This window comes from Vulpes lagopus, chromosome 7, assembly GCF_018345385.1.
Source record: "Vulpes lagopus strain Blue_001 chromosome 7, ASM1834538v1, whole genome shotgun sequence".
NCBI lineage: Eukaryota > Metazoa > Chordata > Mammalia > Carnivora > Canidae > Vulpes > Vulpes lagopus.
This window is the reverse complement of record NC_054830.1, coordinates 41273360-41289744: the sequence shown is the minus strand read 5'-3', so window position 1 is coordinate 41289744 and position 16385 is coordinate 41273360. Positions and strand designations below refer to the sequence as shown.

General features: G+C 36.2%; 1 protein-coding gene and 1 pseudogene across 5 annotated transcripts in view; one reads left to right on the top strand and one right to left on the bottom strand.

Moving 5' to 3' along the window:
• Nucleotides 1–16385, bottom strand: part of CHL1 (cell adhesion molecule L1 like) — a 193895-nt gene that overhangs the window by 151696 nt on the left and 25814 nt on the right. The window lies entirely within an intron of this gene.
• On the top strand, nt 1394–2065 carry LOC121496118 (annotated as a pseudogene).

Below are 16385 nucleotides of genomic sequence, written 5' to 3'. Positions count from 1 at the left end.
ATATAATATACCTTGAGTTAGAGAAATAACTACCATGTAGTCCTTTTCTCAATCTCCTACTATTTTTAAAAGTCATACAACCAACTGTTGAAAGGAGCCTAATAGCGTCATGTGGAGAAATTTAGAAAGAATATTCCAGGGCAAGTCAGAAGACCATCTGAATTTTATTGCTAGCTCTATCATTAATTTTGCTTATTAACAGCAAGTTTCTTAACCAGTTTTGGTCTCAGGAGCCTCATTTACAATATGACAATTCTAATAATTGTTTTTTTTTTATAATTTCTTTTTGCCTTAGAAGTTTATAATTACAGGAGAGGGGTGCCTGGGTGGCTCGGTTGGTTAAGCAGCCAACTCTTGATTTTGGATGAGGTCAGGATCTCAGGGTCCTGGGATGGAGCCCTGTGTTGGGCTCCATGCTCTGCAGGGACTCTGCTTGAGATTCTCTCTCTCACTCTCCCTCTTCCCAGCAGATGTGTGTTACATGCATATTCTCTCTCTTTTAAATAAATAAATAAATAAATAAATAAATAAATAAATAATTTTAAAAAGTGTATGATTACAGGAAAAAGTTGCTCTAATAATGGAGCTGAAGAGAGAAAGAAAATGACAAAATATTTGAAAGGCTGGCATCACAAATTTTTATTCAAGATTAAATGATTAGAAATCTATACTGTGGAAAGATAAATACACAGAACAGATAGATCAAAATGAATAAAATCTTGAAGGATACATGAGAGGTGACTATAGTTATGTTTTCTATAATCTTGGACTTCTGTAACTTAAAAGAGGAGAGATTCCTCAGAAATAAATTGAGAGTAAATCATATACAATAGAATTCTATTACTAAGCCTAGCTTCCAGAAACATCGTGACCTATTTTTGGCAAGCACACTCAAAGTTTATAAACAGAAAACAGGGTTTATATCCTACTTTCAGAGTATTTGAGACTCTACCATTTGAGAACATTGTGGAGAACTAATACACCTGTCAAGAACCCTTCCCTACTCTATGGATGTCTGACCTACAATGACCTGGATCTGACCAATGCTATCAATTACACTCAGGAACTTTGGGGGTTTGAGCCAGTCCAGCATGTAGCACACAGCAGGTGGTCAATAATTATTTAAATGAATGAGCTCTGCTACTTCCTGGCTGTGTCACCTTGGGGGAAATTATGCAACTCCTCGTTTTCTCTGCAATCAAATGTGGCCAGGATTTATTCTGTTGCTATCTGAGAGGTAAGGATCAACATGACTGATACCCTACAGGATACCCTACAAGATAAACCAAAGGAAGCCAAAACCCCCACAGGATTTTCTTTTCCTGCTTTCCCCCCCGCCACCTTCCAGGCTAAGCTCGAGCCAGTGGCCTTCTGGCCTAGCACAGCTTTGGCCATGGCCCTCAATGATGCTGATGTGCAGAAGCAGATTAAGCATACGATGGCTTTTATTGAACAAGAAGCCAACGAGAAAGCAGAGGAAATAGATGCGAAGGCAGAGGAAGGGTTCAACATTGAGAAAGGTTGTCTTGTACAAACTCAAAGACTGAAGATTATGGAATACTAATTAGGAAAAGCAAATTGAGCAGCAGAAGAAACTTCAGATGTCTAATTCGATGAATCAAGCAAGGCTCAAAGTCCTCAGAGCAAGAGATGACCTTATTATAGACCTACTAAATGAAGCAAAACAGAGACTCAGCAACGTGGTAAAAGATACAGCCAGGTACCAAGTGCTGCTGGATGGACTGGTCCTCCAGGGTTTGTACCAACTGCTGGAGCCCCGAATGATTGTTGCAGGAAACAGGATTTCCCTCTGGTAAAGGCTGCAGTGCCAAAAGCGATTCCTGTGTACAAAACTGCCACCAAAAAAAGATGTTGATGTCCAAATTGATCAGGAATCCTACCTGCCTGAGGAAAGAGCTGGTGGAGTGGAGATCTATAATGAGGATCATAAAATAAAGGTTTCCAATACTCTAGAAAGTCGGCTGGACCTCATAGCCCAGCAGATGATCCAGAAGTACAGGAAGCCTTATTCGGTGCAAATGCCAACAGGAAGTTTTTAGACTAAACCTTTGGGAGAAGTAGAGGTCGTCCACTGCTCTCCTGCTGTGGCATGGAAGTTTCTGATATTTGAAGAAACGAGATATCTGTGTGGCTTCCTCTTCGCCGTTCTCATAGTCTGTATTTGTCAGTGGGTACTCTGTGTAGCTAATGCCCTTATCCTAATTGTTAACAATGAGAGAAAGTTTCACTTCATATAATTAGGAAAGCTCTTTCTTAGCTTTCCTGTGCTAAAAGTAGCACAACTTTCATCGGCTTCTGTAGCGTGAAGGTGAGGGTATCAGGTGGTGGTCACAGGAGCTTCGCCAAGTCTCCGCTCTTCCTCCAGTCCTCTGCTTCCAGTTCTGGAGCCTAGAGGTGATGTGTACGGTGTTCTCTGCTCTTAGGCGTAAAGTGCATGGGGGCCGTGCACTCCTCCTGGCAGTAGTCGCTTCACCGCTAACCTGTTTGGGCCTCATTTGTAAATGTGATTTAAAACCTAAGCCATGAATATGTCTTATTTATTAAAACAAAAGGTTTGGGGATCCCTTGGTGGCTCAGAGGTTTAGCACCTGGCTTCTGCTCAGGATGTGATCCCAGAGTCTCGGGATCGAGTCCCACGTCGGGCTCCCTGCGTGGAGCCTGCTTCTCCCTCTGCCTGTGTCTCTGCCTCTCTCTGTGTCTCTCATGAATAAATAAATAAATAGAATATTTTAAAAAATAAATAAAACAAAAGGTTTACGTAGGAAAAAAAAAAAAAGGATCCCCTACAAGAATCCCTCTCAGAGAAGAAGCTTCCTCATAAAGAATTTAAGGCAGTATCAGAATACCAGGGTGGTAGAGCAGGAACTGAGGTCACATGCCACATTTACAAGGCACAGGACCCTCATGGCGCCACCTGTCGTCTTCCAACCATGAACACAAAGGTAGCGGAAACATCCTGGCATCCAAGATTCAACCACATTACCTAGCCAAATTACAAAGCTTGGATTAGACCTCCATGACATCAAGGAAGAAGCTGCTATTTTTCCCAATCATACAACTTAAAAGTCCTATATATCAGAGGCCGAGTGCCTTTTATGGACCTTATCCATTCCCTGTTTGTCATCTTGCTGTATGCTGAGGCGAGGCATTGTTTATTTTCTCAATTCTGTCAATTATACTATATCAAATGAAATCATGTTTGAAATGGTTTTGAAAGTAATAAGCAAAATTGTCAATATTTTATGTTAAGAATAAATTAAATAATCTTTTGGATCTCAAACAGGATCTAGCTCTGATTTTATATTACTTTCTACTACAATTGTACATTGTCTCCCTAGGAAGTACAAATGTCACTAACAAATCTGCAATTCTGAACACAATTGACGGAGGAGCACTTGGCTTTTGTATATGATCCAAAATGTATAGGATAATAATCTCCTATATAAGAAAAGCAAAGCTCCTTTGACTAAAGACTGATCAACTCAGGTGGTTGTGGTCAAGTTAATACCAAGGTCAGGCTTATTCAGTAATGATAATGGGATAATTTATGTGGGGCTTGCTGTATGTCACACACTGTTCTGTTTTGTATTATATGAATTCATTTTATCCTTACAACCCTATGTGACAGGCACTTCACTTTTTGCTTTTAAGTTCCTCATTTTAAAGATAAGGCAACTGAAGCACGAAGAATTTACATAATTACAAAACCATTTCTCCAGGATACAGCCTTATAATCATGATAGTCTCAAATACTACCAAAGGTATTGTCATAGCCATAAGAACATTTTCAAACCAGACTGTTGTTCTTTAGGGCTGCAAGCCTAGTGAGCACATATATTTTCAGTCATGACTAAAGAATGAAATTCCAAGTCATTAAAAGTCATACTAAAGTATATATGAAAACTAGCCTGAAAGTCTTTCAGGCACATTTAAGTATGAAAACAAGTCAATATCGCTATTATTAGGACTTTCCAAAAGCATCATACAAGGGCATCTTTGTTCATTCACTCAAAGTATTCATTACTTGACTGCTCTGGAGTCCGGCACTGTGGTCAAGGCACACCCATGAATGGAGAGCCCTATGTCCCTGAATAGGAACTTGTCTAAACAAATCCAATCCCAGGATATTATTCCCAATTTCCTGCTTGAGCCATTCCACCTGTTGCTTTGGTCAGAGTATTTGCTCAAACAGCTTTCAACCCCTGATCGGCCCCCACTGTTCTTGCTCCATTGGCCTATGGGCCTCAGAATCTCTGCATCCCCCTCATCATCCCCAAAGTACACCTAGGGCTATACTCTCCCTCAAAAGAAAACTAAGTTTTAGTACTCTATCCACATTCCCAGTATTTTTCAGTACTGTCTGTATTTTAGTATTGATAGTTATTTAGGGTCTCACACCATAGTGAACTTTAGGATACAGATAATTTTCAAGTGGTTTTACATGCCAGCCATGAGAAACTCATTTTTTTTAACCTATGATTTCATGTTGGAAAGGCTCTGAAGGACATGGCAGTTGGTTAAGGTGGATAACTTGTGGGTTATGTTTTTGTTTCCTTTCTTTCTTTTTTTTCTTTATTTTAAGAGTAGTAAATGTCCACTGTAGAGATCTAGTAAAATACAAAGTTATGTACATACATACACACATATATATGTATGTATATGTAAATACACACACAAACACATAGCATATATACAATAAAATAAAAATCATCTGTCAAAAACTACTAAGTGCATTCCCCCCAGTTAATATATCAATATTCAGCTACTGTTATACCTCACATATGCACATATACATACAAATAGGTAAAAAAAAATAAATAAGTAAACATCATATACTGTGTATCTTTATATAACATTATAAACATTTTACCTTACTGAAAAATCTAACACACCATTTTATGTTCTTCTGCTTAAGCCAATCTTCGCAAAAATAGAAAACTTGCTTGTGTTTAGATAACATATTGATATATGCTCAAAAATTAATGTAAAATCATTTTATTTATAACAATAAAATTTTGGTAACAATCTAAATGCTCAGTAATAGAGAAATAATTAAGTACCTAGAATAGACTGTGTATTAGATGACTTTGTAGATCAAAAAACTGTATTTTCTTTTTTTTTAAGGTTTTATTTATTTACTCATGAGAGACACAGAGAGTAGAGACAGAGAAAGAGAGAGAAAGAGGCAGAGGGAGAAGCAGGCTCCATGCAGGGAGCCTGATGTGGGACTTGATCCCCAGTCTCCAGGATCAGGCCCTGGGCTGAAGGTGGCGCTAAACCATTGAGCCACCCGGACTGTCCAAAAAACTGTATTTTTTGAGGAATATCGCATGCTGAGAGAAATGTCTTATGTTACAGAATTAGATGAAACAAAGCACTACAAAATTTTGGATGGAATATGAGCTCAGTTTTGCCCCCCAAAAAACATGTATCTACAACTTCATGGGAAGTTAACACTAGAAGAGACAAGGAGAGATTAAAGATGATCTAATTTAATAATTTTTTTTAATGATCATGAGTTATCTTTTGCATCAAAATAAACACGCATAAATAAAGCTGCAGTTATTTGAGCTAGGTAAGTAAATGGGGCTCAGTTGATGAAGCTATAAAAAAAAGAATGGCATTCATGGTGGGGGGACTCACTATGGAATATCAGGAGAGAAACTGAGAAGCCTAGGAAATCAGGACATAGTCAACAAGATATGTGAAGTTTGAGAGGCTGAACATGGGGGCTGAGAGCAGGTAAAACAGACATGAGGCTGAAAAGTTGGATTACAATGACAGTGTGAAGAGCCTTGGGTGTCATGCCTAGATAATTAAATTTCATCTTGAAACAGAAGACTATTGTGGATTTTTAGTAGGAAACTACAAGTTCAAATTCATGTGTCCAGTAATTCCAGTTCATATTTTTGTATTTCTCATAAAACTCAGGTTTCCAAGGATACTGGATGTCTTGGTTCATTGGGAAGTAAAGAAAAAGGGGAGAAAAGAAGTGAGAAGAGAAAAATTCTTCCTCTAAGGTAAAGGGCTCAACTCAACATCTTAGACAAAATCAGTTGAGTTGAGCCCTTTACCTTAGAGGATGAATTTTAAGTGGTCCTTAGTTCCTTTCAGAGAAGGTCTTTGAGTGGAGAAGGGATTAAAATAGCTCAGAAAATTCTAGATATGATGTAAAGTTAAATGATAGGGAACACAAACACCAACTGTGGTACTCACTAGCTGTATCCTTGAGTAGGTCACAACCATCATGAACTTCTGCATCTTCCTTTTTTTAATTGGTGCTAACAAAATCTGCCTCATCACCTTCGCAGAGTGCCAATAAGATTTTATAAATGGTAAACCACATAACAGAGATAATGTCAATGAAATCAGTATGTCAAAGCAATATGTGCATTCCTATGTTAATTGAGGCATTATTCACAATAAGCAAGCTCTAAACTACCTAAGTGTCACACACACACACACACACACACACACACACACACACACTGAAATATGATTCAGCCATAAAAAAGAAAGAAATGACAGATGCATGGGTGGCTCAGCAGTTGAGGGACTGCCTTTGGCTCAGGGCATGATCCCGGAGTCCCTGGATGGAGTCCCACACCAGGCTCCCTGCATGGAGCTTGCTTCTCTCTCTGTCTGTGTCTCTGCCTCTCTCTCTGTGTGTCTCTCATGAATAAATAAATAAAATCTTTAAAAAAAGAGAGAGAGAGAGAGAAGGAAATGTTGCCATTTGCAACAACATGGATGAACCCAGAGGACATTATGCTATTGAAATAAGTCAGACATTAAAGGACAAATATAAACAAACAAACAAATAAATAAATAAATAAGAAATAAAGGACAAATACTGTAATCTCATTTATATGTGGAATCTGAAAAAGTCAAATTTATAGACGCATAGAGTAGAGTGCTGGCTGCCAGGGACTTGGGTGGAGGTGCTTATAAGGAGATGCTGGTCAAAGAGTACAAAATTTCAGTTATAAAATGATTAAGTTCTGGGAAGCTAATGTACAGCATGGTGACTACAGTTAATAATACTTTATTGTGTACTTGAAATTTACTAGGAGAGTAGATCCTAAATATTTCTACCACACACACACACGATGTAACTATGCAGGGTGGTGAATGTGTTAATTAGCTTGGTTGTGGTAATTATTGGCAATGTATACGTATACAAAATCATACTGCACACTTCAAATATACACAATTTCTATATGTCAATTATACCTCAATAAAGCTAAAAAATAAAACATTTTAATTAAAAATAGATAATGTAACAACCATTATTTTATATACACTCACTAGTAAATGGAGTTTGTTGTATAAAAAAAAATCTAAGTACAAAACCTAATTTGTAAAACTATGAAAATAAATAGGTAAGCAGCAGAACATGACTAAGTTACTCAATAACTAAAAAAAAATCTAGAGGCATCTGGCTGCCTCAGTCAGAAGAATACCAACTCCTGATCTTGGCATTGTAAGTTCGAGCTCCACACTGGGTAGAGAGATGACTAAAAAGTAAACTTAAAAGAATCTAAAACTGCTTCAAAAAGATGTAATAAGATGTCTAAAAATTGAAGGAGGCTAGTTATTGATAGACTCTAAATGTTAACTATTTAACTTCTAACTTACTACAATAAAACGCTAATTCCTATTAAAGGTAATGCAGAACACAATATGCAAATTCAATGACAACTCTCAAAATATCTTTAATATGGATCAAATTGATTCTGTAAGAAGAGCTCTAGGAAACTGTGTGCAAATGGAATGATATATAAACATAATGGTGTTACTCCAAAGACCAAATTAATAATTTGCAACATCCTGCCAATATGTGGGCTGAGACCATGACTCTCCAGTGCCTCCACCAATGAGTTCAGTACAGGATAGATGCCAACTACTCTTGGTTATAGAGATGAGTATGTGAATTCTAAACATAACTTTCTGGTCAGCCAGTAGAGGTTACCAGGTCTTTCACTCCTGCCAAAAAAGTCAATCAGAAATATAACAAGATTCAAAAATGTTTGACATAAAGAGTAGAATATCATTAGTGACACTTTGGAAAGTATTTATTAAAATACAATTCCTAATGGGTTAGGTAAGTTGAAAGAATAGTTGAGGATGACACCAACACAGTTGTGATGAGATACATTTGAGATGATAGAGAATAAAAAATTAAAGATACACTGCGAGTTGAAAATTTTAATTAACAATTTTTTTAGATACTAAAAGCCAACATTTAGAAAAATATTATATTTAATGCAGTCCTATTTCATAAAATGTAGAAGTTCACCTGTGGCGTAGGTCTATTTCAGTTTTCCATAAATGTGCATCTGCAATTATCTACACATTTCAAGCAAAAGAGGAATAGACGGTGGTGGTAGTGGTGGTGGTGATGGTGAGGAAAGAAAAAAAGTATCTGCCTTAATTATGGGAAATAACAAAAATATATTTTTTAAAAATAAGAGGGAAAGTTATTCAGATCTCCAATCTGCATTGATTTTCTTCCCCAGTAGAATTTCCATTAGACAAAAACTCTTAAATATAAACCAATAAATAAAACTCACTCTTCAGGTACCCAATTCTACAGTACCAGTGCTACCAATTAATGCAAAATGGAAATTGGTGATGATTTACCTAGGTAAGGGGTTCTTACCCCCATGAAGGTCACTGATGCATTTGAGAATCTGGAGAAAGCTAAGGACTCTACCCAGAAGCATACACACATCTTCATGCATATACTGTATTGAACATAATTACAATGGTTTCAAAAATTACCTCTGGTTTGGATTACTGGAACTATTCATATAAAAATGAATATTCATCCTCAAAACTGAGAACTAAAATCTGTTCTAATTGTCTAATTGAATTTTATTGCAAACTACCTATATTTTAATATAAAACCTTACTTTTTATAACACTCTAACAAAGATTTGTTTCATTTAATCCTTAAAACAAGTTTGTGTTAATTTGTTAGATTCATGCAAAAAGGAGGGAAAATAAAATGTAGAGGGTTAAGTTACTTCTTTAATATCACTCACAGCAAGTGACAAAGGTCAAGTGTAGAACCCAGTATTGTGATTCCAATTCCAGTCCTTTCTCAACAATGTCATGACCCGATTTCTATGTCATAAAAACAAGTGGTGTATATACTTTGAGAAGGTGCATAGTTTAAAATGACACAAAACAAACTCAGTCATTCACTAAGAAAGGAAATCTTTATCCTTTCTCTTTTCTTTTTTCTTTCCTTCCTTTTCTCTTTCTTTCTTTTTTTCTTTTCTTCATTCTTCCTTTCTTTCTTTTTTGCAAATCATCAGCTGGTGGTTTGTTATGAACCAGTGAAGGAGCTGTGGACCAGAGCTTCCCTACTCAGGATTTTGTCAGTTTTAAGCATTTGCTTTCATCTATTTCTGTTTAACATGACACAAAAGCCTGAGAGAACCACCACTTCCTTAGTCTCTCCACATAATCCGGGCATCATACAGGAGCTTAAAAGACATTTTATTCTCTTCATTTTAGAGTGAATGCTCCAAATTTATTATACAAGAGATCCTTTGATCCTTCAGCAGCAAGCCCCTTTTTGAAGTTCTGGTAACAAAGTGTTTAAGAGGGTTCTTCCAGGAGGGGCCGGTTGGTCACTCAGCACACACTTTAAGTACTCACTTTGTACAGCTCCTTATTGGATCTTTATAATGCTGCAGGAACTCCCGGTGGGGGAGAAGGGAGAGGGAGGATCCACCCAAAGCAAAGCAAAACAAAACAAAAGCGGCAAAAACTAAGAGGTGTTCAACTCCTTTTATTGGAGGAACCACAGTGATATGAAGGGAGGAAAATTTTATCTAATGGAGTCTTGGATGGGGGTAGTAGCTATGGCCTAGGCAGGTAATTGATTTGCAAGTTCAAGACAAGAAAAGTGTAAGGATTAAGGCCTAAATTGCATGCAATCAACATCACTTTCTGTTTTCTCAACAATGCATATTTTGAATCCAGCTATAATGATCCCACTGAAATCCTAATAGGCATTTCATACCCACAAAGGGTGGGTAAGCTGTAGTAGTTAAGAGCTGACCTAATTACCTGGAAAATTCAAGCAAAAAACCCTTTTCTCTATTTGTTCCGTATAGACAAATATTTCAGGAAATATGAGGTTCTAGAGATCTACATCTTCTAGAAACTAGACTCTGTTCTGAGTAGCCTGCTTGTCTTTGGACATTCACATTTTTGGCTTTGAGAAATGTAATATCCTCAGGTTACTTCTCGCATGGATCATTCACAGTATAGCTGGAATAGATGCAACTGAATTGCCTGAATTGCTTCTCTATTCTAAGGAAAGACTTGGGCAACTTATCGATGGAGGCGTGGGGAAATTGGCCAGTCAGAAAATGTTTTGTGAAAGGCATTTTCTCCTGCCACTTTGTTTCACATCAGTGCTCGAAATTATGAAGTTTCTGAAGGACATAGCAATTGGAAAAAAAATTAGGAAAAACATAATAAATTATGTCAGGCATAAAACATGCCGGTAGAAATTATAATTAATAAAAAGTGAAATGTTACACTACCTTAAAATAGAAAGCAGAATCTCTCTTACCAACAACACATGGGGCTAATACAAAAATCAATGTTCACTGTGCTGGTTGGCCGCAAAATTACACAATTAATCCTGTGTAAACTAACCTATCAGCCATGTGCACTGCAGGATTCCTGATAACTATTAGGCTGCACAATCTATTAAAGAAAGAGAACTTTAATGAGATCCCATGAGAATCTAAAAATTTAAATCACTTTTTTTTCCTCTCTAAAAGAACATTTTTACTCCATTTAATGGACATTACTTTCCATATCTGATACACATATGGTCAAATCCACCATTAAAACAATCATCAGGAACCAGAAAGGCAGCCTATCTTGAGTTTAAAATATGCTACTGAGGTGATTTCAAAGTAATAGAGGATTTAGAGCTCTCCATGAAAAAGATGCCACCTTATCTTCCTCTTGGCTTTGATAGCAATCTATTGCTATACTGTATCACTGGGCCTCACAAGGGCTAATGAGCCAGTCTAAAATTGTATTACCACACAATATACTATGGGAAGATATGGAGTCCCATGTGCATTTAGTTATGTAAATTATAATCTGCTTAATTCCACTACAAAAATAAATAGAAATAAGGCAACTATTTAGATATGATCATTTTAAAAATACTGTCCCTGTTACACAGATACATATATTTATACAACTGAGTATATGTAAAAATGTCTTATTCATGTGTAGGTATCCCACTGAATATTAAACATCTAAATAGACAATTATGCACAATTTAAGCAGAAACATAGTTGAAATATTTTTTTCTGGTGGGATGCCTAGGTGGTTCAGTTGGTAAAGTGCCTGACTCTGGATTTTGGCTCAGATCATGATCTCAAGATCATGAGGTGGAGCCCCATAATGGGGTCAGTGCTAACTGTGGAACATGCTTAAGGTTCTCTCTCCCTCTTCCTCTATGCCCTACCCCAGCTAACATATGCACTCTCTCTGTCTCTCTCTCTCTCTATATATATATATAATATATATATTATATATATATGATACATGAGATAAATATATATGATACATAAGATATATAAAGATAAATAAATATGTGTTGCATATATATTTATATATATATAAATATACACACACACAGAGACATACATACATATTTTTTAAATGATTGTGGTAAGTCTTCAAGGGCCTTTTTTTTTTCAATTCTTAGATTGTATGTAATTCCATCCAAAAGCATGCCACCTAGATGGAGACTAAATGATTCTTCAAACACTCCTCTGTGCTTTCATTACATACTTAGTTGAATTGAAATTCCTTTGAAGAAAGCATATCATTATTAAAACTACACATTCCAAAAACATCATTAAACTTAGTCTCAACTTCTTCTGAGTCCTGATTCTTTCATCTTAATAGCAGTCTTGATTTATCAAATCCATTCAGGCATTGTTTATCTTGATTGCAAAGCTGCATGCCAAAATAAATAGATGCACAGCTTAGATCAATCTATCAATTGATAGATGGATAGATACATCAGGGCATTAGCTGCAATAAATCGAAGACAGAAAATAAGAAGTCCCGTCAATCATCTTCCTTGACCCAGTATGGTTTGCTGAAAGAACCTCAACCTGAGCCCACAACCTCCCCTGATGAGCACAGGCTGGTTTCCTTCCCTTTGCCTCACTGCTGGAAGCAAATATGACAAAATGCAGATACTGCAATAAAATCACTAACGGGAAGCCCAAAATAATGAGTGCAGGTATCAATAGGAGTAGACAAATAGTAAAAAGTAGACAGTGAGACCAAAAAAAAAACAAAAAAAAAAACAAAAAACCAACAACAACAACAACTCAGGGGAGAAAACAATGTAGATGTGCAAAGGAGAACAGTGTGTCTAACAGGCTGGAAAACCCCTAAACACTAAAAACAAGCTGACATTTCTGGTGTGATTTCTCTGCATGGTAACTGTAGTCCGTGTCCACACATGCTATTGTCACCACAATTTGCTCTGCTTCTGAAAGCTTTTGATTCCAGTTCATGCCTTCTGTTTCCTCTCTCCATTCATATTATCACCTACTACATTTCAAAGTGATGTGAACCTTTTAGTCTTTATTTCCATATAAAGCAATTAAGAATGTTAGAGAAAAGACAGGGGTTTTGTTTGTTTTTCTTCACTTAGCTCAGAAGCATAATATTCTCCCAGTCAGTTCTGGGAGCATGGCTCACTATTGCACACACAGTGCTATTCTGGACGCAAGCTCCAGGTCTACCTTTGAGGGACTAATACATCATTTCCTGTTTCCCCATTTCCTTCTCATAACTTTTCTGTAAAAAATGAGACAGAAAAAATATTTTTTAAAATGAGTTACAAGACAACTTCCTGCTTTGATTTAATAGATGGACATTCATATGTAGTGGTTATTAAAGTAAAAGTAAGGTGGGCATGGGTAGGAGGAGATAAAGAACATTTATATATTCTCAACCCTGGTAATAACTACATGTGCTACTTTCTTGTGTGACATAAACACTGATTTTTTAAAAGATTTTATTTATTTATTCATCAGAGACGCACAGAGAGAGGCAGAAACACAGGCAATGGGGGAAGCAGGCTCCCTGCAGGGAGCCAGGCATGGGACTTGATCCCGGATCCTGGAATCATGTCCTGAGCCAAAGGCAGAAGCTCAACCACGGAGCCACCCAAGCATCCCCATAAACACTGATGTTACCAATGAAGAATTCCTGGTGAAATTATTTACCTGAAATGATAGGCATGAATTAAACTGACATACATTTCAGCTTTCACAAAAATTTTCTCTATTTTCAACAAGAAAATATTTTGACAAGGACTAAGACACCCTTCTTGTTATGTTTTCAAAACTGTCCTATGTGAAATCAGAAAGTACCTACTTGTACTGGATAGTCTACTAAACACTGGGGAAAGGAGGAAACATTTTGGAAAATGAGGGGAAAGAAAAACTACTAGTACTATAAGGTAATATTTTTTTTCTCTAACAAGTCATAGAAATATTTCCACTTTAAGAAAGGGCATAAAATTACTATTTATCTCCCTCATTACCTATTTCACAATCACTCTCTTGATTTTAGATATCAAGAGAAGCACAATCACTGCTGAATTTCCAAATAATGGTGGTGGCAAAAAATATGTATGTTTGTGTGAGTGTGGGACTATAGTGTGTGCAAGTGCATAAGGAACTGAACTGTTTTATATTTGAGCCAGCTTTCACTTTGGCTTTATGAGCTGTCTTACAAACGAAAAAAAAAAAAAAGATATGCTTTAAGAATTAATTTAGACTCCGTCTATTGGGCAAATTTCTTACATTCATTTTCAGATTTCAAAAATGTCAAATTTGGCTTAACTCTAAGAATCGAATAAAAGACAGTTTGATACCCTGTACAACTTCCATCCCAATTCTTATTATTCCTCTGTTAACAATCTTCCTGAGTTAGACTGTAAGCTAAGGTTAAGTACCACTCCAGTTGCTCACCATTGTTCCTGAAGTTAATAGACAATGTGGTATCTTAAGTGCCCAATACTGCTTATTGAAAGAATAAAGGGTTTATGATCTTAATCCTCTAGTCAATTAGTACCTCACACAGTCCTTTTGAGTTATTTTAATCCATTTTTTGCACTTTTCTCTTTCATTAAATTTTATTACTTAATGTAGCCAATAGGATTTTTGATAATTCAGTGAATCTAGTAATATTAACAAATGCCACAAGCATATATTTAGCAAAAGCTACATGCCAGTCACCATTGTAACAGTTTTAAAAATAACTCATTTAGTAATTGTGACAATCTTCTGAGATATGTCCTATTCATTATCCATGATACAATGTAGTTACAGTACAAAAATACCACATTCTAAATAGACTACTCCATTAAAAACAAAAGATAGTATAGTGTCCCTACAAAAGTTATTTTAACTCTATGGGCCAATACTTACAAAAGGTTTACTGTATAATATTAACATCATAATGCAGATTTGCATTCCCATAACACTTAAGTATCACTATGTTATACAGTGATCACCAAAATGTGTTGATGGACCAAAATTTTTTACCAAAAGTTCATTTAATTTCATGCATATTTCAACCAGAAAATAGTTTAAAGGGTGTTGTAATTGTTTGAATAATGGCTTCACAAAATACCTACATCCTAATCCCCGGAACCTGTGAGAATGTTGCCTTACATGGTAAATGGGATTTAGCAGATGTGATTACATTAAGGACCTTGAGACAAAGAGATTATCCCAGATTATGTGAATGGGTCTAATATAATCATAGATTCCTTGTAGGAAGAAGACAGAGGGTATGAGTCAGAACAGGTGATACAAAGGCAGAGCAGAGAAAGAAAAATTGGAAGATGCTACACTGTTGCCTTTGTAGATGAAGAATAGGGCCATAAACTGAGGCATGCAGGTGGATTCTCCAAAATCCAGGCAAAGAAACAGATTCTCCCCTTAGAAGCTCTAAAGGAAAATAGCTCTGCTGACACATAGATTTTGGAGTTCTAACATTCAGAACTGCAAGAAAACAAGTTTGTGTTATTTTAAGCCACTAACCTGGTGGTAATTGTTGACAGCAACAACAGGAAATTAATACAGGTTAAGTAACACAGATGTGTGTAGATAAGAACTTAGATTTTGATGTTGGGAGCCAATTTTTGGTACTTCTTAGGTTCATACATAATATATGCTGCCTTCTAATTATTTTGCAAGGAGATGAAATAATATTATATTCATATACCTAAGTTAAAATTATGCTGCTTCTTACAGAAACCTAAATTTTTAAATAAGATTTGTCACATATGTAGTCATATCATTATTGAGTACACAAAATATTTTCATAAATTAAATAAATAAATATTTAGGTACAATAGACTAGTATCTTGCATAAGTTTAGTATCTTCAGTCTCATTAACTTAATGTTAAACACACAATTTAAACTCACTCTTCAATGGTGTGCTCATCTATATTCCAACGGTAAGCACACTTACAGAATCAACATAATCATTGGGAAGATTACCTGATATACCAAGTACTACTCATACATAAATAAATCTTTGAATGGATGTTAAGTACTGAAGTGTGACTATGTGGTTTATCTCTACTCTTGTGAAGAGAAGATTGAGTTGACTTTTTGTCCAGTCTTTCACAACTACCATGAAATTAAAAATGAAAGGCATGAGATTTCTCTTAGATCTAAGCAAGTTAACCTTTGTTTTTATTTTTAAGATTTTATTTATTTATTCCGAGAGAGAGAGAGAGAGAGAGAGAGAGAGAGAGAGGCAGAGACAGAAACAGGCTCCATGCAGGGAGCCCCATGTGGGACTCGATCCTGGGTCTCCAGGATCACACCCCGGGCTGCAGGTGGCGCTAAACCGCTGGGCCACTGGGGCTGCCCTACAAGTTAACCTTTGAATGAGGTTAGGGTCTGTTACCTTTAAACACTCTGATAGGCCTATATTGCAGTAAAGAGCTAAGACCATGTTATTTACCTATCTGCAGTGATAATGTTTCCACTTGAGGATCAAAAACCACATAATTTATGTTCATAATTTTGCAATGTAGCTTAGGAGTGGTTTTATTTTATAAAGAAATGTAGATACAGAAAATATAATTAAAAATTTTTATATAATTGCCACTTAGAATTTTTAAATATTAACATGTTATCATATTTGCCTTAGAATTCACTTTTTATTTTTACTTATTTTTTTTAAAGATTTTATTTATTTATTCATGAGAGACACACAGAGAGAGAGAGGCAGAGACACAGGCAGAGGGAGAAGCAGGCTCCATGCA